Source organism: Pseudochaenichthys georgianus, unplaced genomic scaffold (genome assembly GCF_902827115.2).
Source record: "Pseudochaenichthys georgianus unplaced genomic scaffold, fPseGeo1.2 scaffold_151_arrow_ctg1, whole genome shotgun sequence".
Lineage (NCBI taxonomy): Eukaryota > Metazoa > Chordata > Actinopteri > Perciformes > Channichthyidae > Pseudochaenichthys > Pseudochaenichthys georgianus.
The window spans coordinates 606,243-625,194 of record NW_027262359.1 but is presented as its reverse complement, the minus strand read 5'-3'; the positions used below and the strand labels follow the sequence as shown (position 1 = coordinate 625,194).

Sequence of the window (18,952 nt, the reverse complement as noted above, 5' to 3'; positions counted from 1 at the left end):
ATTATTATTGTTTGGAGTTGGAATATGCCTTTGTTTTGTAGGCTACATCTGTCTATTTTCATTTCGTTGGCGGGGTTGAGCAGTGCATTTGGTAGTGTGGCGGAACGTTTGTGTTCCGGGGACTGGTTAGAGGGACGGACTTCCGGTGTTTCCTCAGAAGCAATCTGGAAGGAAACCAAATAACCCCTTGTCCTCATTGCTCCTGTCTCACCTGCTCATTACAGGTTAGTAAAAGCTGCACAAATCATATGAACCCCCCCATAATGTTCGCGTATATAGTGTGACGGCCCACTAAGAGTGTTTGTAGCAGAAAGTGGCTTGTAAGTGGCTACTGCCTGAGATCGAATGCTGTGGTTTTATTATATGTGCCAACTGCTAGGACTGTTTTAGGGAAGACAGCTTTTAGATGCGCAGCTCCTCTGTCTTGGAATAGTCTGCAAATTAAATGGAAACTGAACAATCTGGTGCCACTAAATGTTTTTAAAACTCGGTTGGATGCTACTCAATCGGAAGCTGTTGGTACCTGTTTATGTGGATAATTTTGTAAATTATGCTGGATGATGTCCTTTTGTTGTTCTGTTTATGCTTTTATGTTTCATGTGGAACTACTTGAGCAGATCTCCCTTGGAAAAGAGATCAATGATCTCAATGGGATTTTATCTGTATAAATAAAGGTTTGAAAATGTAGCGCTGTTTACATGTTAAAAAGAGTGTATGAATGTGTGTGCGTATTAGCTTAGCTTTCCCCGCGCGGCGCCATCTTGGGGATAACGTGGTCTGACACGGAAATGGTGCGAGTGAGATACTAGAGGCTTCTCAATACTCAAATTTCCCCTCCTCGACTCCCCTCCTCGACTCCCCTCCTCGAGACTTAGACCCGCCCACAGGAGATGCGAGCGGAGGACCGAGGAGGGGAACCGAGGAGAGAGGAGGGGAAGCAGCAGACGTTTAAAGAAATGAGAACTCCTCTCCTCTGAGCGGTCATATTAAAGCGACGTCCGTTCATTATGACGTGGCAACAGCTGCATCAGCTGTCGAGTGTTTTGTCATATTTTATAATCTCTGTTAGATCAGCTGAACATTGTTCCCCCACATATTTTATTTGAATTCATTGAGAGTGCGGTATAATGAGACAATAACAGGCTACAGATGCGGACACACACACACACAAATATATTTATATAAATATATACAATTTAAAGTATGAGAGCACTCTCATAATAACGTAACACAGTCAGAGACTGGATATACCCCCCCTCTCTCTCTCTGGTCGCTGAAATGGGGAATTGAAATTACGGGCCAGAAGTTGTATTTGCAAGTATTAAAAGTAAGGACATCAAACCAACTGAGACCCGTCTGTCCGCGGCATCTGCGCACTGTACAACACACGCACCTACACACTGTACAACACACGCACCTACACACTGTACAACACACGCACCTACACACTGTACAACACACTGTACAACACACGCACCTACACACTGTACAACACACACCTACACACTGTACAACACACACCTACATACTGTACCACACACACCTACAGCTGCTAAAGCATAATCAGGCTACAGCCGTTGTGTATTTTATTATGTGAAGCACTAAATGGTTTTAGAAAAATATGGACTCTTTGTAGATATCTACTAAACTAAAGCAAATAAAGAGAGTAGGCCTGTTATACTGAGTGATATATATTTTACACACTGCTCTGCTTTCTGCAGGACCTCACAGCTGTTCTCACTGTAAACATCGCGTTGCGATGAGAGCAGGTTCTCAAATAATATCCAGGGGATGCATGCAGAGCTGTCATTGGCTGAGATAAGTCCGGCCGTGCGTCACGCCTCCACCGTTCCCGGAAATGCATCCGCGGAGGAGCCGTGGAGGAACCATCAGTGTATCCTCGGTTATAGCTCCTCCAGAGAGCCTCCTCGACGCTCGATCCTCGGTCCTCGGTGTGCATTTAGAGAAATGAGACGTCCTTCAAAATGGCGCGCTGAAATTCATTTCCGGGTCACTACCGGAGGACCGAGGAGTCGAGGAGTCGAGGAGGGGAAATTTGAGTATTGAGAAGCCTCTACTGTGTCTGAAGGCTCCCGCCCACTAAATATTTCCATACATGGGAAGTTATGAATAAATGTGCACCTTATGAAAGGTATAGTTTAGGTAGTGTTATACTGGATGTTTGTTACACAAGTATGCTGTAGTGTTTGTAGCATTATGATTCTCTAGTTTAAATGCATTTTAGTGACCTGCAATGAATGGCAGAAGGGTAATAGTCGAAATTACAGTTTCAAGGGATATTTAATACAGGTTTAATACTGTAAAACAAGATGTATGAAAGGTACAAAAAGATTAGTGAATGTAAAGTTCAGCTTGAATGTGTGCTTGTCACAGAAGGGGTTATTGACAGTGGATGTGTGTTGATGGAGCTGTCAGAAAAGTGAATGATTAAGTAAATATATTGAAATGCATAAGAGAATTTAGATGTTTAAATGCGTTTGTGTAATACAACTACCAACAGAAGCAATCTGGAAGGAAACCAAATAACCTGTGTCCTCATTGCTCCTGTCTCACCTGCTCACAGGTATCATCACTGTTACTGTGGTCTTCATATCGGGGACCCGTAACATATGGAGTACATTAAACAGTCTCACTAGCTAATGTTTGCTTTCTGTGTTAACTTAGTGATAGTTACACCCGGATAGCGTTATAACCGTGGTTCAAACAACCATTAATGTCACTTTCTATGTGAATAAAGTCATTTTAATGAAATAAAAGTGAACAAACTGTGAGCTGTAAATTAGAATGTAAGTTGCTACACAGATTATGATGAATTATATCTAAATATTTGTATTATATTAATAATAATTTACACAGAAAACCAACTTGTTATCGTAATGGTTAAAGTAATTTGCATGTAATGTTAATAACTATCTGACCTTTCTATCATGTTCTCCTCTGCTTAGCATCACATGGACCAAATGGATCCATTTGGACCATGTTTACTCACAGCAGCATAGATGAGACAAGGCACTGCACGTGGTGTGATAAAACACTACATAGAAGCATCCAGAAATAGAACATATCATTGAATAAACTCTTTGAATTCCTCCTCTTCACTGCTGACAGTTTATGATGAATTATATCTAAATATTTGTATTATATATATAATGAAGCAGCTCTGTGGTCTTCATCAGGACAGCTGATGAGCAGCATGGAGGAGAAGAAGGAGGCCCCTGGAGCTCAGGTCAGTGTGCACTTCATCACAATATATTCCTAATTCCAGCGTTTCCGCCAGGCGGGCGTCTTGCCTTCATTTGACGCCCTTATTCAGCTCGGAACGCCCTATACAGACATAAATAAAGCAGCAACTGTATTCGCCATGACACGGACAGTCTGTGGTTTGTACTTGTTTAACTTCTGTCTAGTTTCTGAACAGATATGAGGAGCTGTGAGCTCTGAGGGCTAACAGCTAACGGCTGATGTTGGTTTTGTGGTTCACATTGTCACTACCCGATCTGCAGCCCTGCCCTATCTGCAGTGCGCATGTGCGAGAAGGTCCGCCATATTTGACAACTCCATACGGCAACTCTAATAGGACATTTGACGTCTAGACGGCTGCCCGATTTGCATCGTGCATGCGCGAGTCATAAACGTCTCGAATATCTTTATTAAAATATGTTGTTGTTATTTGAAATAAAATGAAGGACATTCACAGTTAATGTAATTAGATATAAATTATGAATACCATACATATTGCATACATTCAGTCAATATTTCTTCAGTATGTGTGATAGCTGTCTAACAGAAGTTACATCCATTTCTCACTTATTCTGACAATGTACTTAACCCAATAAAATGACCCAACAAAAGGAGTTGCTCAATAATAGTGAAGTCACGTTGTGATAACAATAACTCATCTCTCTCGTTCAGATTAATATTGTGGGGTTTTTTGAGTGTTCTTTTTCTGCTTTGCCAAACGCCACTGTGTCAAATGTCCTATTAGAGTTGCCGTATGGAGTTGTCAAATATGGCGGACCATCTCGCACACGCGCACTGCAGATAGGGCAGGGCTGCAGATCGGGTAGTGACACACATTGAAGATGACGTCACGGCTCCGCCTACACTGCATTACTATAGTTACTGCCCCAGTTCCTAAACTGTATTGGAAACGCAGCATAAAGTGAGCCTGGCCTACCAAGGCCTAACTATACCGTACTAAGCCGTGCGGGGCCCTGCAGTGGAAATGCGCCATAAGTGGATGTCATTGAAGACCTTTACAAGAGCAGTCTCAGTGCTGTGGTTTGGACGAAAGCCTGACTGGAACACAGTGGAAATGCGTTCCAAACAGTTATTTACATGCAATAAATTACTCAACTGTTGAAAAACTACTTTTTCAATGATTTTACCTAGAAATGGGAGGTTTGATATGGGCCTGTAATTGTTCATTACTGAAGAGTCTAGATTATTCTTTTTTTAGGAGCGGTTTAATGACTGCAGTTTTCAGAGCCTGTGGAAAAACACCTGAGTGAAGAGACTTGTTTACTATGTGAAGTAGATCTGAGGCCATGCAAGGAAAAGCATCTTTGAAAAACCCTGTTGGAATAATATCAAGGCAGCAGGAGGAGGATTTCAGAAGTTGAATAATGTCCTCTAGGTTTTTATCATTAATCTGTGGGAACTGTGTCATGGTGTTTGTATTGATGTTAGACACAGGGACAACACATCTGCTGTCCCTGATGCAGAGGCACTGACTGCTGGTCTGATTTTCTGAATGGGGGGGATACTGACACTGGGGTTTGTTAGTCTGTCGACGGTAGCAAACAAGGCACGTGCATTGTTTTTGGCAATGATGTCAGAGAAGAAAGACTGTCGTGCAATTTACAATTCCAAATGATAAAAGCCAAGTCTCTCTTTATAGATTTCAAAGTGAACCTGGAGATTTGTTTTTCTCCACCTACGTTCAGCTTTTCGACACTCTCTTATTTCTGTTCTCACGGTCATGGCCTTTCTCCATGGAGATCTTTTCTTGCCAGTCACTTCCTTTACCCTAGTTGGAGCAATGGCATCTATACAGACGGCACCTCCTGTTGTTATCACAAGCAGTCTGACCTGGTCCACTTACACTACATCACTATTTAAGAGGGCACAGCAGCGCCTACACTTCCTGCGCAGGTTGAGAAGAGTACAGCTCCCCCCTCTCATCCTCACCACGTTCTACCCTCACCATAGAGAGTGTGCTGACCAGCGGCATGTCCATCTGGTCGAGAGACTGCAACGCCAAAGACTGGAAGTCTCTGCAGAGAGTGGTCAGGACAGCAGAGAAGATCATCGGAGTTTCTCTCCCTCCCATCAGAGACACCGCTCAGAAACGCTGCCTGACAAAAGCCCAGACATTTTTTAAGACCCCACTCATCCTCACCATGCTCAGCATTAAGAGCAGAACAGCCAGATTCTGCAATAGCTTTTTCCCCAAGCCATCAGACTGCTGAACAGCAAGTAGACCAGTAACATAAAGATTACATTACGCTGTGTAAAGGGCACATATTTGTTATATAGTATGTCTATCTTATTTATATGTATAGTAAGTCTTTATATTTTAAACGCACACTTTATCTTTAATTTGATCAGCACCACGTCACTATTATTTATTTATATGTACAATTTTAGCAAGTTGTTATATTGTCCTGTTCCTGTAAGCCAGTACAACGACATTTCGTTTTAATAGTACACTCTGTGTCTCGTTGAAATGACAATAAAGTATGTCTATGTCTTATCGATCCGGTCCTTTAACATTACTTTTATCGGTTCTTTTGGAGAAAAAAATAAGGTAAACTAACTAAACAAATTGTGAACAAAACTAACATTGCTTTTTATTTCAATTAAATAAATAATATTTCACATCAAAAGAAACAACAATGTTTTAACAAATCGTATTAAATAATCTGAAGACAGAACTGTGAACAGAATAGCTGAAACTTTAACAAACTAAATAACTCTGTTACCTCTAATCATTATGTTTGTATAATGTAGTTAGCTCTGTGTGTTGCTGCTAGCATACATAACACCTGACGTGGAAAGTTACTCGTGGACGGGGCTACAGAGCTGCTAGAAAGACAGTCGAACCCGGTGCATTCCTCCGTCTGGATGTGGAGCACTTTTGCTAAATGTTTAGACAAATTGTTCGTGTTACCACCCTCACATGCTAAACTCTTATTCCACTTTTGGTAACGAGTATTGTCCACATCGACACGGCTATAGTTTAACCACACCTCAGAGCGCGTTCTCTCCGCCATCTCCTCCGTGTGTGTGTTGCTGCATGTAGCAGCTGCGTGTGTGTAAACTGCCCCGCCCCCTCGCTCATTCACTCACAGCAAAAGTTACTTTACTTACTATAAAAACTCACGGTAAAAAAATGCACTCCCTATTCCATTGTCATGAAGGTGGAATCTAACTATATCCAGAATACTTTTTATTGGATCCAGGCTAGAAACATGTTCATTTCTGCTGTAAAGTTGGGCATTTTAACATGGGGGTCTATGGGAATTGCTCCTTTTTGCATCCATCCCCTGTCGGCCACTAGATGAACTGCAGTTTGTGGCACTTCCTTCTGGGCTTCCCGGCTCTGCGCTACGAAGCGCTGATTGGCTGTGGGTGGGCCAGACGTGCATGTGGGTGGGCCCAGGCCCACCCACAGCTATGCCACTGGTCAGAGGGCCTAGGTATAAAAGTCACAGCTCGCCACTGACCAGATGCTAACATCACCATTCCACGTTACCACTTGTGCACTCACAAAATGCGTTCGTGCCACACACACAGAGCCGAGCTTGAATGAAACACAGAGACCCAGAAGTAGGCTACTTGTACTGTACATCATATTATTTTCGATGGCTTTACTGTATAATCAGTGTAACAGATGAACAGATCGCCACCGGGCTTTCATCTAAACACACACTATTATTTATTTATATGTACAATTTTAGCAAGTTTTTATATTGTCCTCTTCCTGTCAACATTTCGTTTTAATAGTACACTCTGTGTCTTGTTGAAATGACAATAAAGTATGTCTGTCTATAAGACCCTTTGAGATCATTAAGTCCAGAGTGTGCCCCTTATTGTGCGTGGGCTCCGTCACATGCTGAGTCAGTCCATTGAATTGATTTATTTAAAACAAGGGACAGTGTACATTAATCAACATATTAAAAACATGTAAAAGTACTCGAATTAGCCAAAAGGCTAGTTTTCACTGATAGTCCCTTTGCCAGATGGACATCCTAAAAGCAATAATAAAAATGCCACGACATTTTTATACCATTGTACATATTTACAATAGATGACATCACTGAATACAGATAAGAGCAAGTCATGATAATAAATAAAACATGTACAATACGCACTCATACACACACCTACACCCACACATCAGTGCTGACACTGTTTGTTATTAATGAGCCACTTTTTAACACTGTGCTTGAATGTGTAGTAGGATGAGGACTCTCTCATTGGTTGTGGTATTGAATTCCATTGAAGGGATGCGTGGAATGAAAGACAGCCTGGCTGAATGCGCTCTTCCTAAATGGGGTGGTGCAGTCTCCCCAAGCCGCACCTCTAGTAGCCCTGGTTGAGGTGGACTTTAGGCTGATGCAGCCAGCCAGAGGAGGAGCCAACCCACGAGTGATCTTATAAACTAAGCAGATGTTTTTGTAAACTATGAGATTTTCCCAGCTGAACAGATTATACTTTTTAACAATGTGACAATGATGATACCGGAATGGCTTTTTGTCTCGTGTTCTGAGTGCTTGTTTATCCAGTGATTCCAGTGGCCTTAGAGCTGCAGAGTGTGCATTAGACCAGCTGATCAGACAGTAGTAGATGTGGGAGAGGACCATTGAGTGAAGGTATAGCTTAGCTGCTGCAGATGACAGGAAGTTTCTAATGTATCTGTAATTTGACAGATTGCACTTTACTTTATTGCAGACCTTTTTGATATGGGTTTTGAAATTGAGGTTTGTGTCAATATGTACTCCTCAGTACTTGTACTTGAAACAACTGTATCATTAGCATAGATTAATACATCACATTCTCCACACACAGAAGGCAGATCATTTATGTACACACTAAACAGGAGTGGGCCCAATACAGAGCCCTGCGGTACTCCAGTTGACAAACACTAGACTTATGGTTCTCAATTTGAACACATTGGGAGCGGGATAAAAGATACGAATTAAAAAGGTTGGTGAATTCTATAGAAACATTTAAGTTTAGTATTTTTTGCAATAAGATGTTGTGATTAACAGTGTCAAAAGCTTTCCGTAAGTCAAGGAACACGGCCCCCGCAACCCCACCCCTGTCCATTGATGCCTTATCTTTCTCCACGAAAAAGCATGTCGCTGTTTCTGTTGAGTGATTAGCCCTGAATCCAAATGGCATTGGATGCAGTAGAAAGGAGCTGTTGTTGAGATGATTGATGATTTGTTTGGCAATCAATTTCTCAAATACCTTGGATACTATGGGTAAGATACTGATGGGCCTATAGTTGGATGTCATGAGAGGGTCCCCACCATAGTTATCAAGAACACAAAACAGTTCTTTAGCCCCTCTGTCCTGGGGGTTGTCAACATGGATGTTAAAATCACCAACAATGACTAGACGGTCAAAGTCAAAACACACTATAGACAGCAGTTCAGTAAAGTCATCAAAAGAAGCTAAGAGGGTTTGGTCAAGTTGCTCTCTACTGGTGAGGAAAGCGGCATACCAGAAAATCGGTATGGATTTACTTCCATTTTGGCCATTCTTGACACCAAGATGTCTGCTTGTATTGTGTTGCTGCTGAGAAGTCTAGGAAGAGGGCTCTTGCATAGGTGTGACATTTATCTAAATGTTTAGTGATGATGTGAACCAGAGCAGCAACAGTACCACCCCCTTGCTTATAGGCAAATTGGTATGGATCAATTATGTCTTGTCCGTCACAATAGGTTTAGCTGAAGAGGTCATTCCTGTCACGGTTCTCATGGTGTCCCACACTTTTTTGAGGTCTTTGGCTTTAAAAGCATTTCCCAAAAGCTCTTTGTGTGTTTTGATTCCCTCAATTTGACTTTCAGTTCTTTCTCTGTCTGTTCAAGTGCTCCATAGTCTTTGTTTTTGAAAGCTATTTTCCTGGTTTTTATAACTTATTGTAATGTCCTTAGTCACTTATGATGTATTACTTGGATAGATTTGTATTTCTTTAGTGGGAACACAGAAGTTAATATAGTCTTTGGTAACAGTAGTTATTTCATCTGGTGAACCTTCCTGAAAAATGTCCCAATCTGTCCAATCAAAACAAGCTTTCAACTGCTCCCTACTTTCATTTGTCCATGTCCTTATTCCTTTCTTTTCTGGTTGACTTCCCTTCAGTTTGGTCTTTTACACTGATATCATATTCACAACATTATGATCAGAGTTCAGTATTGGTGGTCTGTATTTAGACACATATGCTCCTTTATCATTAACAAAGCATTTGTCCAGGATAGTGTATTTCCTGCTGTGATCCCTAACATACTGCTGGAACCCAGGTAACACAGTCTCCAGGCGACATTGCTTCATGTCCCGAACACTATTGCCGGTGCATCGGAGTGGCTGAGTTGCAGCTCGTGAACACAATGTCCTCTGCCGCTGGGTGGCACGTAAACAACAAACAGTAAAATACACCCAAATTCTCTAGGCAGATAAAAGGGTCTTAACGTCATGCCAAGAATTTCTACGTTGGGATTGAAGGTTCTACATTTTACAGGCATCGTAGATTGTATCCATCTTTCCGTGAAACATAATAATCGTCTCTTTTTCCTGGTGTTTCTAAGCGGCTCCCGAGGGATTTCATCCAATAACGAAGAGCACAGATGGCTTGGTGTATTCGTAGGAGGCCGATCGCATTGTAGCTCTAGCATTGCCTCGTGTCTGTAGCAGCGCAGAGGCCGGGGCTCCTCGCCATACCTGTTCGTGCTGTCACTCAGGTGTGTCTTGGAAAGTTAAATGGCCAGATATGGTCTGCAGAAGGCAAATGTAATCCACAGGATCAAAAGCATGGTCTCTCAAAATGACGTTTCATACAGACACAACAAAGTTTAGACAATAATTAGACCAAAAAAACAAAACACAAGAGGAACGGAGCATACCGAGACTCGCAGTGACAGGATGCCGTCTCCCTCTGTCTCCTGTATACCAGAGGCGGGAGTAAGTCATACATGTGCAAGTCTCAAGTTACTGGGGTGAGAGTCAAGAAAGTCAAGTCCTACGAAATCCTGATGAATAACCCCAGTTTAAATCAGTTAAAAGACAGTGGTTATGAAACTAGAGTTTTATTTTCAACATTAACAACAATGGAGAGTGGGGCTCTGAAATCATAAAACAGGTAATAGGGGGTATAATTGGGCGTGTGTGTGTGTGTGTGTGTGTTAAAACGTAGCAGCCTGCGGTCGCTCGTTAGCTGTTCTAATGAAGGTAAACACAGTGAAGGCACAGCTCTTTGCAGCTGGTGCTGCTCTTCTCAGAGTTACACGTTACTGCCTCCTGGTGCTGCAGAGATTTCATGAAGTGAAGGAGGTTTTTCTTCTATGAAGCAGCTGTGGGCAGCAGATACTGTGAGAGTCAGACATTAATACATAGGTCAAGGCAGACTGGTTCACAGACTCTCCTGTTTTGCCGATCCGGTGCTTGAACAAATAACTCTACACCCCTGGCCGAAATGTCCCTAAAATGAAGTCCGAGTTTGAAATATATCTCAAATAATGTATGTATTTCCCCACATAAACATAACAGTCTGCAATGAAACGGCCGTCTCCTGTGCGCTCCACTTCCTACTTTCTCCTTTCTCTCTTTTTTTTAGGGCCGGGACTTTAACGCGTTAATTAAGATTAATTAATTACACAAAAATTAACGCGTTAAAAAAATTAACGCATTTTAATCGCACTTTAATCGCACTTATTTTTGCACAGCGGAACGTTTCTCGCTGGATGAGTTTCAGGCGTACCGATTATACTGGAGCACCAACTAACGTTCATGACTTCAGCATGGGACTTCAAACAACAACAAACCACGGTGAACAATAGGCAAACATGAACGAACAAGCTGATGAGACCGCTTTGGTCGGCCCCGTGGATGGGACATTTTGTTTTAAAAAAACGGACGGATGGAAGCGTCGATAAGAGCACGGTTGTGTGCAAATTATGCAAAAAAGAATTTGCATATCACCGGAGCACATCAAGCCTGAAGTATCACCTAAATGCAAAGCATATAGCAGCTAGCGTGGACGTTAGCCCGACTCCGAGTGCAAGGAACCACACCCTGACCCAACCCACACTCAACCAGATGACTGGTTTCAGGGCCAGGATAAGTAAGTCCACGTCTGAGAAAATAACCAACTCCCTGGCTCACTGGATTGCACTCCGGGCTCGACATTAAGGACTGCCCGATGGCCCGGGGCCATCTAGTATTTAGCTCGGGCAATGAAGCCTCACCTGCTGGTTGCCCGATCGGGCAATCTATTATGCCAGTATCATGCAGCTCGCGGATCCAGTAATGAGTGACCCGACAGTAAAACTAAACATATCTATAACTAGTTTAGGTAGTTTGAGAGGTAATTAAAATAGCTACGTGTGATATTCTAACCTGAAGTGTGTGTTTTGTTCCGCTCACCGCTGCATGTGCTTATGCAGAGCTGCGTGTCGAGTCTCGACTCGTCAGCAGCAGCTGATCTCTCTCTCCCGTCAGATTAGACTTCACTCGCGTTTATGTCCATATTGATCAGATCCAGCTAGTTCTAGCTAATGATATGACTACCTGCTTATTAAAAGACAACTACACAATAAGTGTCGCTATGCAACTGGATGAGGCCACAAAGTATAGCGTAGCATTATGCATTTGTTTACATGCCCACCGGAACCCCGAGGCATTACCAACAGATCAACGCACAATCAACCCATACAGGACATCTCTTTCTCCACATTAAGTGTTAGACATTAGAGTTGACTATTCTTGTCTGTCACATACTCTTCTTGTCTGTCACATAAGTGGCGCAACTGAAGCGGTATTGCTCTAAAGGGAAATTATTTTGACCGAAGATATTTAGATTTGCCGGCTAACGGGAACTCTGACGTGTGCTTCGCGGATGCGCTCGGCTCCTCTCGACTGCTGCTCGGTCAGCTTCCGGATGAGGAGGCATTCGTTCGACCAACTTACAGTAGTTAACATTACAAACATTTTTAACAGGGGCCATAATAGTGTAAATAATGTTTGTTTTGGCAGTTATAACTGAATGTAATGTTTTCCACTTTTTTCCATCTGATGAAGGCATTTGCCTTGCTATGCAGGGCATGCAAGCGAGCAAACACAAACAAGAACAAACAAACAAGTGAAATGAAGAATACAATTGAAATTGTACAATATAATATTGTGGTGGTTCATCTTATAATTCAGTCTAGAGAATGCACCAGACAGCATCTAAGACCTGCACAAATCAAAACTTTCTAGGGGGACAGAGGCCCCCCAAACCCTTCGTGCCATTTCGTCCGCGTGCATTTTTCAGGGCAATCTCTATTGGGCTCAGGGCCATCTGTAAATTAGCTTAGATGGCCCACAGGGCCATCTCCCAAAATCCTTAATGTCATGCACTTGGACTGTAGACCACTTGCAGTAAAATCCATGTGAAAATTGCTTCTCACTGTTCTCAGGTCAAATATGTATATTTGATTAAAAATGCGATTAATTTCGATTAATTAATTACAAAGCCTCTAATTAATTAGATTAATTTTTTTAATCGAGTCCCGGCTCTACTTTTTTTTCTTTCATTGCCCTCTAGGGGCTTCGTACAATACAAAAACAAATGCAAATATTTTATTTTAAAAAGTAAAGTCCTTTCGAGTCATCTGTCTCAAGCCTAAGTCTCAAGTCATGAATACCAAGTCAAAGTCAAGTCGAGTCTTTTATCAATGTTAGTCAAGCAAGTCTCGAGTCAAAAAATAGGCAAGTCAATTAGACTCGAGTCAAGTCATGTGACTCGAGTCCCCCACCTCTGGTATATACTTTGGTTAGAATATTGCTGTATTACTGTATCAAATATAATAAACACAAACAGTTGATAAGTAGTATTTTGTTAACTCAAGGTTTATATTAAAGGGGACCTATCATGCAAAATGCACTTTAGTACGTCTTTTATACATGAACATGTGTCCCCGGTGTTCCAGGGAACTCATCAAGTGTCAGAAAACACAACCCTCTCTATTTTCCTCCATACCCAAATCTCTAAAAAAGGGGCTGCAACGGATCTGATACAGACTGATACAGATTTGAACACTTTACTGACGTCAGTAAAGTGGCGCTACGGCTATTGGTCAACTCTCCACCTATCAGGGGAATGAGAGGTTGGGCCACGGCCGGCCATTGCCGCTCGAAAGCGTTGGAGACGCTGAAGTACATATGCCAGGCCTGTAAGTGGCGCTGTAGTCTGCCACAAAAGCAGCGAAGAAGACTTCCCTTGCATGGTTGCCATGGTTGCCCTTCTGTTTATTCTCCGCTGTGGCTCTTTTTCCTCCCTCCCTGAGGCAAGCGTTTGCGCCTCCTGCTTTAAAACAAATGAATAATGACTATATAATGATATGTAAGGGATAATGTGCAGCGACGCGGTCATTATGGGGAAAAGAACACCGACAGGCTGACCAGGAGCCCGACGCGAAGCGGAGGGATCTAGATCGGCATGAAGGCACATTATGCAATGTGCACATTATCCCGCTTATCACATGGCCACATTCTTACCAAAGTAACGATATGACTCCCAATATTAATTGAAATGCTTTTATGGATTTAGAAAATTATTTTATTGATTTAAAAAATAGTTGTATTGATTTAAATTGACATGCATCCGCTAAGAGAAATAGTCCGTTGTTACTGTTTGAACTAACGTAGCAACGGCAGGAACTGCTTCGATAGTGTTTTTGAGGAGCTTTTTGATTACAGATTTGAAAACATCGTTGCTTGCTTTAAAAGTAGCACAATTCATTATGTCAAACCTTGGGAAGTATCTAGATATCCCTGCCCTAATGTCAAAGGAACTGCACACTGAATATGTGTCGCCGTTTGATGTCTATGTCTGGACCGCTGCGTAAAAAGGAGGGTTTCTGCCCCGTTACTTCTCTTCTTTCTTCTATAAGAATAAAACACGGTGGACGGAGATCTCTTTTTCTCCCCCTCTTCTCCCCGCTGCAGCCCAGCAGCTGATCTCAGAGCACGCTCCCCTCTCCTGCAGGGGGGCGTGGTCAGCTGCAGGGGGGCGTGGTCAGCTACTGCTCACAGAATCAGTCCCCAGCAAAAACAGCGCTGGAAAGAGCTAAAATGCAGGATCTTTTTGGTATTTTGAAAAAAATACTATATTTATATACTTTATATAGGTATGGCCCTACAATATATTGTTCAAATATAGCATGATAGGTCCACTTTAAGTGAGTTTTTATTGTGTTAACTTGTGTATTTATGCTTTTTAGATTGACTTTCTCTCTTTCTCTGTCCGTCTGTTCTAGAAACCGAAAGGAAGAGAGAGACGTCACAGCTGTCAGCAATGTGACAAATCCTTCACAACATCTGTAAATTTAAAGCGCCACCTGCATATTCACACAGGAGAAAAACCGTACAGCTGTGAAGAGTGTGGGACAACTTTCACTCAATCAGGTCATCTCAAAACACATCAACGTATTCATACTGGAGAAAAACCTTACAGCTGTGAAGAGTGTGGGACAACTTTCACTACATCAGGTGCTCTCAAAGCACATCAACGTATTCATACAGGAGAAAAACCTTACAGCTGTGAAGATTGTGGGACAACTTTCACTCAATCAGGTGCTCTCAAAGCACATCAACGTATTCATACTGGAGAAAAACCTTACAGCTGTGAAGATTGTGGGACAACTTTCACTCAATCAGGTGCTCTCAAAACACATCAACGTATTCATACAGGAGAAAAACCGTACTGGTGTGAAGAGTGTGGGAAAACGTTCACTACATCAAGTGGTCTCAAAACACATCTTCGTGTTCACACGGGAGAAAAACCATAGTGGTTTTCAGAATGTAGGAGCCGCTATTAAGCATATTTTGTTTTTTCACAGTTTACAATAAACAATTCCCATCTATTGGCCTTGTGTTGGGTAATCCTTTTTTCCTTACAGATCCCAACAGCGCCATCTGTTGACGTAACGTCAGAATTGACAGGCATAATATTCATTGTTCCTTTAAGTTTCGTTTTCTGGCTGTCCGTCTGCAGACAGCTGTTTCAAACAGCTGACATTATTGCAGCATTAAATCCAAGCCATTGTCCGATGCAGCTTATGATTCCAATATACGATCCAGTTTGAATGCTGCTCATACCCGGCCGCTTTCCCAGCCTTGGCTCTCGGCCTCTTGATGAGCGCAGGTGGTGACAATCTCCAGCTGATTGTGGCGTGTTGTCCAGCTGATCCGGGATGACGGTGTCGGTTGTGAAGTAATCCAATTGTTTGTCCGGTGAAAACGATCCTTAATCCAATGCGATGCGGTGTTTCTTATTGTCCAGTTTCACTCATAGAGTACGATTCCACTTAATGTAATGGCAGTTTAGAGGGGGAGGAGTTGCAACATTCATACAGAGTGGGATAAGTTACAAAGTTATGCATGTAGGTACAGATCATGAAGCAATAGTTATAAGGGTATGGAATGATAGAGGACCTATAGATATAGTGAATTATTATAATGTGGGAAATTAGATCAAAGTATATTAGAGGATGCTGGGGGTTCACTGCAAGACAAAGTAATATGGTGTGGGGGTTTTAACTCACATAGCTCGCTATGGGGAAGCAGTAGCACAGATGCAAATGGGGCAGTAGTTGAGGAATTTATAGATGACCTCGGGCTAGTGTGCATTAACACTGGAGAAGGAACACGATATAATTGCACGAAGAATATAGAAACAGTACTCGATCTGACATTTGTATCTGTGCTTTAGCAGGTATAAGTGCATGGAATGTGGTGAAGCATACTACAGTGGGCAGCGATCATTATCCGGTAATGACTAAAGTTGGGACCAACATAAGGTTTGAAAAGGAAAAGAAAATTCCTAGATGGAAACTGGGAAAGGCTAATTGGGATGCCTTCCAAGTTGTAAGTACGAATAGATGTAAAACACTTAAAGGGGAAAATGATGATGATATAAATAAATGCAATGATGAGCTGGTTAAGGTTATCATTCATTCAGCTAAAGAAACAATTCCGGAAAGTGCAGGAGTTAGGCGCACCAAGAGTGTACCCTGGTGGAATGGTGAATACAGTAAATCCATTAAAGACAGGAATAAAGCATTCTGTCACGATTCTCATGTCATGTCACATTTCTATGTCTAGGTTTGGGTGTTTTTGCTGTTCTCTCTGTCATGTTTTCCTCCTGGGTTATTGTCTGGTCCTTTTCCCTGTGTTTTTCCTCCTATCGTTAGTTTCCCTGGTGTGTCTGATTACCCAATTGTGTTCACCTGTGGCCCCTGTGTTTTCTCCTCCCTCCTCACCTGTGTCTTGTTTGTGTGATTAGTCTTGTGTGTATTTAAGTTCTGGTTTTTCTGTCTGTCTTGTGTATTGGCTTGTCCTCGGTGAGTGTTCTGTTCTGTCATTGTCATTTTAGCCTTGAAATAAAGGAATTTGACGTTAATCTGCATTTGGGTCCTACCTGCTTCACACATCGTAACACATTCAGGCAACTCAAACAACTCCATTCTCAGGAAGCTTTGAATCAGGGTGAAGGGGCCCAGGCTATAGTGAGGAGAACAATAAGAATGCAGAAATGCACTTTTTGGAGGCAATATTGCAATAGTATTGGAAGAGAAGTACAGCTTGCAGGTGTTTGGGGCATGATTAGGAGAATGGGGGGAATTCGAAGGAATTATGAGTTGCCAGTTTTGAGCAGAGGGGACAAAATGGCTGTCACAAACGTAGGAAAGGCGGAACTTCTAGCTCAAACATTTAGGAAAGTTCATAGTTCAGATAACCTTACAGAGGAAGCCAGGCAGTGCAGAAATAATACACGAATGGAAAACCCGAGAATATTGGATAGAGTAGAAGCGTTAGGAGATCAGTTGGACCTGCATTTTAGTATGTTTGAGTTGAGAAGAGCAATTATTAGTGCTCGCCAAACCACTGCTGGGAAAGATGGTGTTGGTTACAAAATGCTGAAACACATGACCGATAACTCTCTAGTCATTGTGTTGAGGTTGTTTAACAGGGTGTGGGATTCTGGCCAACTTCCTTCAGAGTGGAAACAAGCGATAATAGTGCCCATCCTGAAGCCAGGGAAAGACCCTTCAGATCCATCTAGCTCCAGGCCTATTGCCCTGACATCTCATTTATGCAAAAATCATGGAGAGAATGGTTCCAGAAAGGTTAACGTATATCTTAGAAAGTAAAGCTCTGTTGTCCCCATATCAAAGTGGGTTCCAGAGGGGTCGGAACCAGGGTGGGAATTTCACGACGGCCATGGCCGTCGTTGCCCCGCACTTTGGCCGTGATGCCCTGTTAAAAAAAATGCAATTCACGGCCAAAGTGGCCTTTGTGCCCCTGTCAAAAGTAAAAAAAAATGTCCTGTGGTATTGGTATTTTGACTAGCAATTTTGTTAAATTGTTTCGTTTATCAACGCTACAACATAGCGTTTCGTGAGTCGGTTGTCGTTGTTGGGGGGAAAAGCAAACAGCTGTTTGCTGCGGACCACAGCGCGAGCGGGAGGGCGCTCCTTCTTCACTACTGACTATCACGCCACCTAACCATTCGCCAAAATGTTTTTAATACAAGCGGTAACCGGCCAAGCGCCGTGCAAAGAACAATCTTCAAATAAAAGAAAGTCATCGGAGGAGTTAAAGGAGTGACAGGGAGTTGGCTGCAGTGCCGCGTCCTAAAACCCTTTTATAATCTATGATTAGATTTATGATTCGAAAATTATAAAAGTAGGGTAGACATGTGGAGATTATCCGGCTGAACAAAACGTGCATCTATCAAACAGGTTTGTTTTCCACAGATCTTATTTCCAGCTATTTTCCAAAACCCTGTGGAGAAATTCCATTGCTTTTTGTGGAGGGAACCGGCAGCTTACTTCCTGGTTTCAGGACGCGTCACTGGCTGCACCTCTCAATATGATGCCAGTATAAACAAGGTCTTCTGTCGGCTCTGTTCATCAATGCCGACCTATGCTGACAAGTAAGTGAAGAGTAGACAATATAAAGGTATTGGCGAAATGTCCCAGCAGTTTAGGATAATGAAGGCTCTAATCAAATCAATTACATATCACACACAATATCATTATTTTAATAAACCAAATATGAACAATTGAGGAAAATGAGGAAGAACTGATGATTCAAATGTTGTAGTACAAGTAGTAATGTAGTTAGTGCATAAATTATTGCAACAAATGTGTTAATTTTCTTCATTATTAGTCGATTTTTCTTTGGTGGACGAATGCTCCGGGCCAGTGGTTACAATGGTGGGGCCAGTGATAATACAATGTTACCCTTACTGTCTACCTGACTGACTTATGTGGTTTATGGCTGAACTTAACGTATACGTTTAAGAAACACTATTGCAATTCAGCCGTTTGTAAAACGACTGGTGTTGACGTGAGTGCTACACTTTTCAGTCATGTTGATTGACCAGCGTAATTTAACCAAACAGCCTTTGTGCCCTTAAAAAAATGTGAACGGGAAGGCCAAATGGCCTTGCCCCTAAAATGACGAAATTCCAAGCCTGGTCGGAACACAATGGATTCTATATTGTGCTGAGAATCAGACATCAGGAAAGCACAGACCAACAAGGATTGTGATTGCAGTCTTCTTTGATGTTGAAAAGGCTTATGACATGCTCTGGAAGGAAGGACTACTAATCAAGTTCAAATCATTGGGAATTGGTGGGAAAGCATATAATTGG

At 42.2% G+C, this 18,952-nt stretch overlaps 2 pseudogenes; one reads left to right on the top strand and one right to left on the bottom strand.

The window, feature by feature from the left end:
* The window catches only part of LOC117441148 (zinc finger protein 208-like), a 447,659-nt pseudogene that overhangs the window by 191,388 nt on the left and 237,319 nt on the right, over positions 1–18,952 (top strand).
* Positions 1–18,952, bottom strand: part of LOC117441147 (zinc finger protein 721-like) — a 424,075-nt pseudogene that overhangs the window by 258,583 nt on the left and 146,540 nt on the right.